Raw genomic sequence first — 9,939 nt, 5'->3', positions numbered from 1 at the left:
GAGAAAGAACAAGAAAGTGTTCTTCCCAAATGGCCCATGCAGAGAATTTCTATGAAATAAGTGGAGAAGACGTAATGCAATAGAGTTGAATTGTTGAATTGTTGGGACAGACAGTTAACTTTGATCTGTTGACTAAAAAAGCCATTAGAATGAAAACTGGGACCACATATTTGGGGAGGCTTGGGGAACAAAAGCAAATAAATAAAACCTGATGAGATAAAATGTAGCAGTGTTCAGAATGAGATTCCACAGGAAGGATGGTGTCTGTTCATGAGAAATCTAGTGCTCCAGATTAAAGCAAAGTGGATTGGATTTTAACCGGAAGTTCTTAATGCAGAGGACTGTGCTGAGTCAGCACAGTGGATGGGTTCTCTGTAGAATGGAGGGGAAATTAAACCATGTCAGCCATCAGCTAAGTGTTTCCCACTCTGCGTCACAGAAGCCTAATTGGAAAAGATCATTGGTGTCATTGGTTTATGGTTCCTTCTATAGTTTCCTGATAATGGCAGTTTCACTTTCCTTTTCCTGGAATGAGGGATTTAATCTTTGATGGGAAAGATCCAGCAGACCTTTGACTCCGGATTTAAATAGCCCGAACTGGCAACCATTCATTGTTGGTGGATGTAGCCTGGCCATCACAATGGGGCATTTCACAGTGGCTCTCAATGGGAAATTCAGCTTTCTCAGGTCGGAGAGGATGCATCTGATTGCAGGCTGCTCAGCAGGCTGAGCCAGCATCGTGCCCCAGCTGTCATCCCAAGAAGCCCAGGGTTAGGCACCAATATGTACCCAGAGAGCACTTCCTCCATTAGCCAGATGGAACGTCAAGCTGTTGCCAGCACTTGCTGTCTTAAACTTGCACTGTGAAATGATGCACTGCTAGACAAAGAAATATGGATCTTCAGCCTGGCCTGGGAGAGTTGAGCAAACCACATTGAAATTGAAGCTACTCCATTCTCCAGGGAATGAAAGACCACAGCTAGCCATCGCTAGCTGTCATGTGTCTGGCTTCCCTCACTTTCATCAGAGCAGCTTCTGAGAGGGTTGCAGGGCAGATTCTAAGTCATGAGGTCCTGGATGGCAGCCAGTGCCATTGAAGCAGCACACTGTGGGTCTGACAGCAGCAGGGGATAGGGACAGCTTCTGGATAGAAAACCAAAACAGGCACAGCTGCAGGAGAGAATGGGAAAAGGGCACAGGGGCTTGGGGTATAGGAAGATGGTGGGGGCACTGGCTTCCAGGAAGCCAGCGGGTGGTTCTTTCCAGGGCGAACTCACAGATCGGAAGTGCCTCCTGCCACCCTGGGTAGAGCAGCAGATGCAGGCGGAGCTGCAGCATTTTTAATCCCTGTGGACCCAGAGATGTCCAGACTCCCTTGTGCAAATGTGGCTAATGGAGGCCGAGGGGCCAGCTTTAAGCATGCCTCTTTGGATGACAAGGCAGAAGTGAAGAGTGCCTCTATCTGACAGCTCATAGTGACCTTCACTCCCTCTGCCTCCCTTCCACCCTTACCCGTGCACTGACTCTGTCCTCAAACTCACTCACACTGTCTCTGATTTTCTAATTGATCCATTCTTCAGGTCTGGTCAGCATCTCTCCTGTGAAAATTTCAGTCTTTAGCATTTTTTTTTTTTTTTTACTTAATTCAGACTTAAAAAAAGAAGTCTGAATACTACTGCAAAGAATTCCTGGGTAGTGCTTACCAGATTGTCCAAACGTTAGCATTTTATCTCACTTGTTTTGTTTTAGCTTTCTGTCTTTCACTATCTCTGTCTCTCTTACCTCTGCATGACTATCTATGTATTTCTTCTGAGCCTTTTAAAAGTAAGTTGCAGACAGGACATTCCTTTATCCCTAAAACTTCAGTGTGACTTCTTTAAAATTAAGAATTTTTTTCATAAATGCTATATTATCATCAAAACCAGGAAATCAACCATACCATTCTATTACATAAATAAAAGAAATTATTCAGATTTCACTAATTGAAAAGCATAAGCCAACTATTTTGAAGAAAAGCTCTCAGTCTGCATTGGTCTTATTCACCCTCTGGTGAATTAGAATATTCAAATTTAGCAACAGAGGTGATGCTGAATCACCCCTGGTACAGGCTACCTGGAGACACACCTACAGCCAATCTCATTAATGGCAATTCTAATTTCAGTCAGCTTCTTTGACTGAGTGCTGGACTCACAGAACTGAGATGCTGTCATTCACACACTAGGTCCCTAGAGCAGCAATCCTTGACAACACAGTCCAAGGCAGCTGTTCCTGCTGCATAGGTATGGTTAGGACCATTATTTGTTTCCTCTTTTTATAGCACTAACTCCACCTGAAGCTCTCCATTTATTTATTGTATAATGGCAATGTTTCATCTGCTCACTCTGTCTTGGGGTTTCTGTCATTTGTAGCAGGAGCTCAATCATCATTGTGATGGGTGGCCCTTGGACATTTCAGTCAACTCACCCTTCTGAATCCAGACCCCTCTTCCTTGCTTCTCTGCACTCCACACCCTTTCAATACAGGTCTACAGTCTAGGACCCAGTGTGAAACTTCCTGCCATGCAGTCTTTAGATATTCCCACTGCTTGGCTAAGTTCACTCACTTTTCAAGTGATAGTGCAGATGTCTTTTCTTCTGGGAAGTCATTCTTAACTCCACAAGGGAGAATTAATTTCCCTCATCTGTAATCCCAAATGGCTTACACATAATCAGAGCATATAGCTCATTACACACTGTTTAATAGCTAGGGGTCTCCTGAGATTCTTAAGGTCAGGGTTATTGTATGTTTCCAACTCCTGGCACAAAATAGGAAATGGTCTCTCTCTGTCTCTCCTCTCTATCTCCTCTTTTGTTAAATCAGCAAGAATCTCATCCAGCTTTTGTGTGTTTTCTTCACAATAGCCAGACCAGTGACTGACCTTGGGCTTTGATGGAGAGAAAGCCCTACTTCTATTCCCACACCCACCCAAGCTCTAGCCATACAGTATCTGACCAACTATCCTGGTACTAAACAGGAAATTCCCAATTAGTCACTTTTAAGCTTAAGATTTCAAAAATGGCCCCTGAGCCACATTCATTTTTGAGTACTGTTTATTTTAAGCTGAGGTGCTAATGGATTAAATAGTGTAAATTTGCTTTTTGACAGGGAACCAAATGTCTTTACCTCAACACAACACTAGTGGGGGGCATTTCTGAGTGGAGAGGAGCTGCCTTACAAAAGAAAGAGTAAAGAAAAGAGAAAAAAAAACTCCAGGAATACCATATGTTCAGCCTCCAGTTAAACTCAGAAAATCATAATGCCTGTGTTCTACTAGTCTAAATATTCTACTGATAAAAAAATGAAATTCAATAAAAAGGGTTACACATAGTCATAAGTATTCTTTGTGCCTCACTATATCCTGAGTTCCTTTACTCATCTTTGTCAGTATTTGAGAGGTAGCTCTAGGGTACACCTCTCTGTCCCTCTCCCCAAGGAAGGCAGGTCAGGCATGTGGTTCCATGTGGGATGTTCACATGTGTCTTGTACAGCCATTGTCATGGTGGGTGTGAAAAGTATGAGAGGAAGGATGGCTGGCCTGGTGAATCACAACATTTAGAAGTAAGATGTGGGTGACCCCAATGTGGGCCAGGTTTGCCTTTTAAAACAAGCCTACCTGACAACAAAAATTTGCTCTGGGGGCCTTTCCCATAAAAATAATTCTTTGTTTAGGGGCTCTTCCCCTGAAGATGCTTGTGAGACTTCTTTTTCCTGCCCATGTCTTCATCATTTCAGTCTAATTCTGCTCGTCTCTGTTCCCTATAAGCTGAGGACCCTACATCTTCAAAGGAGAGGGGATAAAGAATTGAATGCCCTAAGAATTATTTAGAATGGACTAGAATGTTACAGCAGAATCCTTCAGGTATGCATGAGTGCAGAAACACAGGGGGAGGTGAGAGCCAAGTTACAGATAATAGCTTGTAAGTGAAGGGCATATAACTTATCTGTTTACCTTGTTTTGTTTTGTTTTAAAAAGAAGAGAAAATTATTGAACAACAATGATCTATAGCTCAATGTGATTTTTCAAGTGCTCTCTGTCTCATCTGGGGATACAGTCCAGCATGCGAACATGTTTAGATAATTAAAAAGTCTGTAATCTCTTTCTGGTTTATTATAGCAGAAGTAAATTGAACACCAGTTTCCTTAATCCCATCAAGCAGTCTTCAGAAGGGTCAGGGGTCAGCAACCGTTCCTAAGAAATGCCATGCAATTGAATCCAAACCCCCAAGTCCTCACCTACCCAGCAGCTGCTCCCAGACAATTTGGGGTCTGTCCCCATGAGGTTCTGAGGGATGATTCCCAGAGGAAGCCACCTTTTGAACAGAACCCCTTCACCTACCCCAGCCTCTCTGAGATCTGGAACCTAGGTTCAGTTGTTTACTTTGAAACAAATGTGCAAAGTAAATTTCAAAAGAAATTTAAATTCTTTGCAGGTGAAAGAAAACTTCATTTGTGTTTAAAGGGAAAATGAATTTTCAGTTGGCTTACAAATGAATCATGGTTTATGAGAAAAAAATGGATGTAGTTTTTAACTGCCTAGAAAATTCTGTGAGCTGACAAACACACGTGGAACAAAATGAAAGGCGTAGCCAGCTGCCTGCTACCACCAATACAGGCTAAGACTGGCTTTGTAGTTAGTAAGGAAGTCCAATCTCGCAACACCAAAAACACTGAATGCCCCTCTCACGTGTCAGTGAAACACACTGGGGAGACATTTGGCAGAGATTTTTAGATCGATCTCTGATGGTCTTTTAAGTAGGTTTTCTTTGTGTAGAAGTTGGAGAAGGCAAGAAATTCACATATTAAGTTGAGGCCATGGGTGCAGCTACATGGGATGGATGGAACATTCTGAAATCTTAGACATGGCATGTTCTGTGCGCACGTCTGTGTCCAAAAGGCAGGGCCACAAGGAGAATGGCTGTCCCTCCCAGGTTCGTGGGGGCAGCAGAGGAACAAGAGCTTTCCAGGGCCCCAAACAAGTCTACATGGCTGGAAGAGCAAAAGAACACTTACAATTGCAAGAAGATTCTTTTTTTTTTGTAAAACAATATTCATAATAATAAAAATAGTACAAAATTTTTTTTTTTAATTGAGACAGGGTGTCCATCGGCAGTCCAGGCTGGCCTCAAGGTCACAATGCTTCTGTCTTAGCCTCTCGAGTTCTGGGACTGTAAGCATGAACCACGACACGAAGGACTCAAAAGCTTAATTTTTAAAAACAAATTTTCTTTGTTTTTCTCTGCATCCTGGTCTGACGACTTCATCCTCTTCTGGTTCCTTTGCTGTCTCACCGTCTGTCTTCATTTTTCTCCTTGCTTTGATAAATGATTCCTGAACACTAAGAGAAGGAAACTCAAGAACCTGGTGGAGATACACACATTGATATCAACAAATACTCTGTTATGACTAGAATTCTTCATTCTTTGCACAACCCGTGTTTTTCTTACAAAATATTTATTTTAAATTGGCATTTAGGTTTGTTTTAGGTGATAAATGAAAATAAGGGAACTATTTTTCTTTAGAAGAGATCAAGGTTTATGTCAAACATGAAAGAACATTCTAGACTCAGTGCACTGACTCTTACTAGAATACTTCCTTTCTCTAAATTTTTAATATTAAAAATAACCAAAGATTGATGCCATCTTGCGGTGTTACACTTTAAACTTTTCTACTTCTCTCTTGGTGAAGTATTTACAAATATCCTCTAGAAAACTTTGCAATGTGTGCTCATGGAATTTATGAGGACCCGGAATACACTATAAATAAAGAAGACTTTGGGGACAATTGAAAACATTTTGTTATAGATTGTGAATTAGATAGTAGCTTGCATTGATGTTAAATCTCGTGGTAAAGATAGTTATAGAGTGATGACATAATAGGATGTTCTCAGAAAAGATAAAAAGGCATGTTGTCTTCAATGTGTTCCCAAATTGTTCAAGGAACAAAATACACTGTAAATACACACATGCAGGGACAAAAGATGACAATACAGATGGACAAAAAGTAAACAGTTAATGGATCTGAGTAAACCTTGTGAGGTTTTTGTACTTTTTTGTAACGCTTCTGTAAAGTTGAAATTATATCCAAATGAAACTCAGAATTAAAAAATAAATACACTGAAAATTGATTTTAATTCTTGATTTTCAGATTTTTTTTCTTTTTCCCCCCTCACTGGCTATGTGCTGTTTCTTTTTCAATCATATTTATAACTGTAATACAGATGTGCTGAATGCTCTGTTTGTCTTTTATCCTTTCAAATCATTTAAAAATAGCTCCCTTTACACATAGCTCTGCTTTATAGATTTTTCAATAAAATATTTAGGAAACACAGAAAAAATCCTGTAACGTTCTGCTCAACAATATGGTTTGGTTTTGGCCATTTGCATACATTCAGTCTCCCTCCCATGAGTTGACCCCTGGCCTTGGTGTCCCAGGTTGGTGGTCAGGAAGGGTGAACAGAGCCTCTAGTTTCCTATGTCTTACCTCTGCAGGTATTTCTTCATTTTTAAGTATTCCAGATCTTACTCAAAACCAAGATGGACCCTCAGCAATCCTCCCCATGGGAAGAAGAAATATTTTCTTGTTTCCATCATTATAATTGCTAATAAAATTATATGTTCCTGATTTAAAATGTGCTTATTAAGCAGAAAAACATCCCATCATAACACTTTTCCTGTAAGAGGAAATGCTAGGGTCAGGATGTGCCATAGGAACAACTATAAGATTCCAGATGCAAAATCATTTTTTTTAATTGGCCATTGATGTGAAGGGATATGGGTAAGACCTGGGGGACAAATGGCTGACAAGTCACTTTGGTGGGAGAGGCTCCAGCACCAAGCCTGTTCTGCTGGCCAGCCTGTCTTCACACAGGGATCTGCTTCCTCTTCCTCTGTAAGGCTCTATACCTGGCTCATGGATGCCAAGAATCCCTCAGCCCATTCAGCCCTCTAGTTTCAGGCTTTATGCAAATTGCATTGGTCTGAGTAGTAGTATTCTGAAAAATGAGTCAACCTACTTGTAGTGTGAGTTACAAGAAAATACCTCCTTTCCCCAGCCTGCTGCTCTCTTCCTTTTTTTTTTGATTTGTGGCTTTATTGTTTGACTTCAAGTCCTGAATAGCATCTCACAGACAGCATAGACTTTCCTGAAAGCCCTTCATGACAGTGGGGGAGGGGTGAGCACTGAACACAGAAGACTAGACGCTGGGTTTTCTTTCTTTTTCTTGCATTTCTTCCTCACTTTTTTTTTTATTTTTAAAGAAATCAACCTTCCCTGCTCAAATTCCAAATCGTTTCGAAGTTCTGTGAGGGCTTTCCTCCTTGCTTACCCATATTATTTCAAAGTGAACCTATCTTAACTGAAGGAGAAAGTTTATTCAGGTGGCATGAATCAGACAAGGGCTCAAGGATGCAAAGTGGAACCCAGACAGTGGCCCTGTGTCTCTCAGTCCCTCCCTCCTAAAAAGTATAACAAAAACCCAGAAAAACAGGCCGCCAGTAATCTCCCTGCCTTAGCCAGAAACAGGGGTGACAGAAAGCTGCCCTCTCATTATAGTCCCGGTCTCAAGGTTAGAATTAGACCCTTAGGGTAAGGAGCTGTCAATTAGAGATAACTCCAGCCAGTGCTGTCTGCAGCCGGGGCTTATCTCCTAGCAACCCTCCTCATTCAGGGCACAGCCCTTGGCTCTGCCAGCAGCTCAAGAGCCATCTTGAAGACAGTGAAATAACCTTTTCAATCTAAGCAGATGCATAAAGAATTCTGCTTCCCAAGTCCGTCCTTCATGGAGCCTGGGTGACATCTGATCAGGGATGGCTGGAGTCTGGAAAGAATTACGCTTTTCTTATTGTCCAGCTGCACATGTTTCCATTGGAGGATTTAATGGAAGGATCTGGCCAAACAATCAGAAAGTCTAAATTCAACCTGATGCTGGATACGTTTTTCCAGAGAGGAGCAGGCATGTTTATGTATAAACTGACATATTCTCCCTCGCAGTGCCTATTTTATGCTGAGGAGGAATCCAGCAGTTGGGAGTGGAAAGGCTGTGGTTACCACGGGAACTCTGCCTCTCCCTTTATCTACCATGGCAAGGCATATAGAAAGCCGACAAGCATAAATCCTATTAAGAAAAGCACAGGGTTATGCACCATGGATGTAGGAACATCACAGAATTTACTACTAGACTGCATACTTGGTGCAAAAAAAATCACATACCTCCCTTAAGAGTCATGCATTCATTAGACATAGGACCTTGTTGATTTTCTTAATTTCTAGCAGAGTAAGGATGACAAAATGCTGGGGGGGGGGGAGGTGGAAGGGAATAGAAGCAAGCCTTTAATTTTCCTCTGTTCTCTAAGATAACAAAGGGATACCTCAGAAATGCTGTAAAAATAAGGATGCAAAACACCCAGAGTGCTGTAAATTAGGTACCCTTCTTGGAATTAAAGATTTGCCTTAACAAGTTCTTTTTAGGGCAACAGTCTCCTGTTCCTCCAAGGCAGAAGATGAACATAGGCCATTTTCTAGATATCTCCTTGTAGTACCCCACTCTTTTCCCCCATCAGCACCTGGGAAATTGTGGTGGTGTTTATTAATTTTATACCCACACCTACATTTGCTCTGCTCTTTATCAAGGAAGTGATTATCTTTTTTGCTGGTTTGTTTTTACATTTAAGTCATTACCAGGTATTTGGGAACAGAAATCAGACAGTGGAGAAACAAACAATCCACATCAAGCTAGCTGACTGATCCCTGTGGGGTCACAGAACAGAACTGAGCTCTGGAGAAAGTCAGTCTTAGAGCATAAGAATGCAAAGGAGCTGTCATGCCGCTGCTGTGTGTTTATGGACAAGAAGATTGGTTCTTTACCATGCAGCTTGATGAATAAGATTTTTTCCCCTCTAACCTGAACAGCTGTCAGTGGATTTATTCGTACCTCCCCTAAATCTCAGTGTGCAGATGGATTGCTTGTTAAGCTCAGGTGCACTTGTTTTCCTATTACTACTTGTTAACATCACAACACACAGGAAAGTGTTTTTGAAAGAAAAGGAGACATCTTGGGCAACTTTGAATGAATCTTTTTTGTGCATGTGTCTCAATGGAGCACACACACAATTTAAAAATCAAGATTCCTATTTATGGAAACAATAATGGCAAAAATATTACAAAATATTAAAATCCACTTACATGCAATTTGTAGGAATTAAACTTTTCTCATTATTGAAGAAGAAAGATGCAGCATTATAATCTGTTTTCAGAAGGCAAGTACAACTTAAGTTATTTTCCTTGTGCTTGTTTTCACGTAAAAAAATATTTAAATCAAACTCACTGTAGATATACACAGTGTTAGAACATCTATGCAAATGTGTTTGTAATCTCTGCTATGGGGTCTATACCTGCATTTGTAACATGCTGTTTGGCGTTGAATGCAGTAGCAAAAATTGAATTAAAAAACAAAACCCAGAAACATCCATAGCAATCAAAGTTTACTTTATTCAACAGCAGATTGATAATGTCCCCAGGATTCTAATGTGGACTGTCACTGATGGTTGCCTAGGAGATGATTGAATTTAACCACTTCACTGCCAAATGACTTAAATAAATTCTCAGCGAATCACCTGGAAGCCTGCAGCTCATTAATCTGTAGCTAACATCTTCAATTTCAAAGGGCTTTTGGTCTGTGGAAAGGGTCAAAAATCAGGCCACATCCCAGTGCAAATTTGGGTACCTTGCTTTATTAAGTTTTTATTATTTGATTTTGCATATCAGATGTATCTTTACAGTCAGTTTTTGGTTGCTCTTTTCTTTACTACAGAAAGTAGTAGAAACAGAAGTCTATACTTACTTCTTCCAGAACTGGGTTTGAGAAATGAAGTCTTTTTTTTTTTCATATATTATTGTTGTTTT

General features: G+C 40.8%; 1 long non-coding RNA gene across 2 annotated transcripts in view; it reads right to left on the bottom strand.

The window, feature by feature from the left end:
• Window positions 1–3,071: 3,071 nt before the first annotated feature.
• LOC141414754 (uncharacterized) overlaps window positions 3,072–9,939 on the bottom strand; it is a 105,481-nt gene continuing 98,613 nt past the window's right edge. For both annotated transcript variants that reach the window (XR_012439588.1, XR_012439589.1), the window contains one exon: window positions 3,072–5,397. This is a non-coding gene — a long non-coding RNA (uncharacterized lncRNA). The remainder of the gene's footprint in view (window positions 5,398–9,939) is intronic.

Source organism: Castor canadensis, chromosome 12 (assembly GCF_047511655.1).
Source record: "Castor canadensis chromosome 12, mCasCan1.hap1v2, whole genome shotgun sequence".
In the NCBI taxonomy this organism is placed as follows: domain Eukaryota; kingdom Metazoa; phylum Chordata; class Mammalia; order Rodentia; family Castoridae; genus Castor; species Castor canadensis.
Note: the sequence above shows the minus strand (reverse complement) of the source record. Positions and strands in the feature narration are given on the sequence as shown.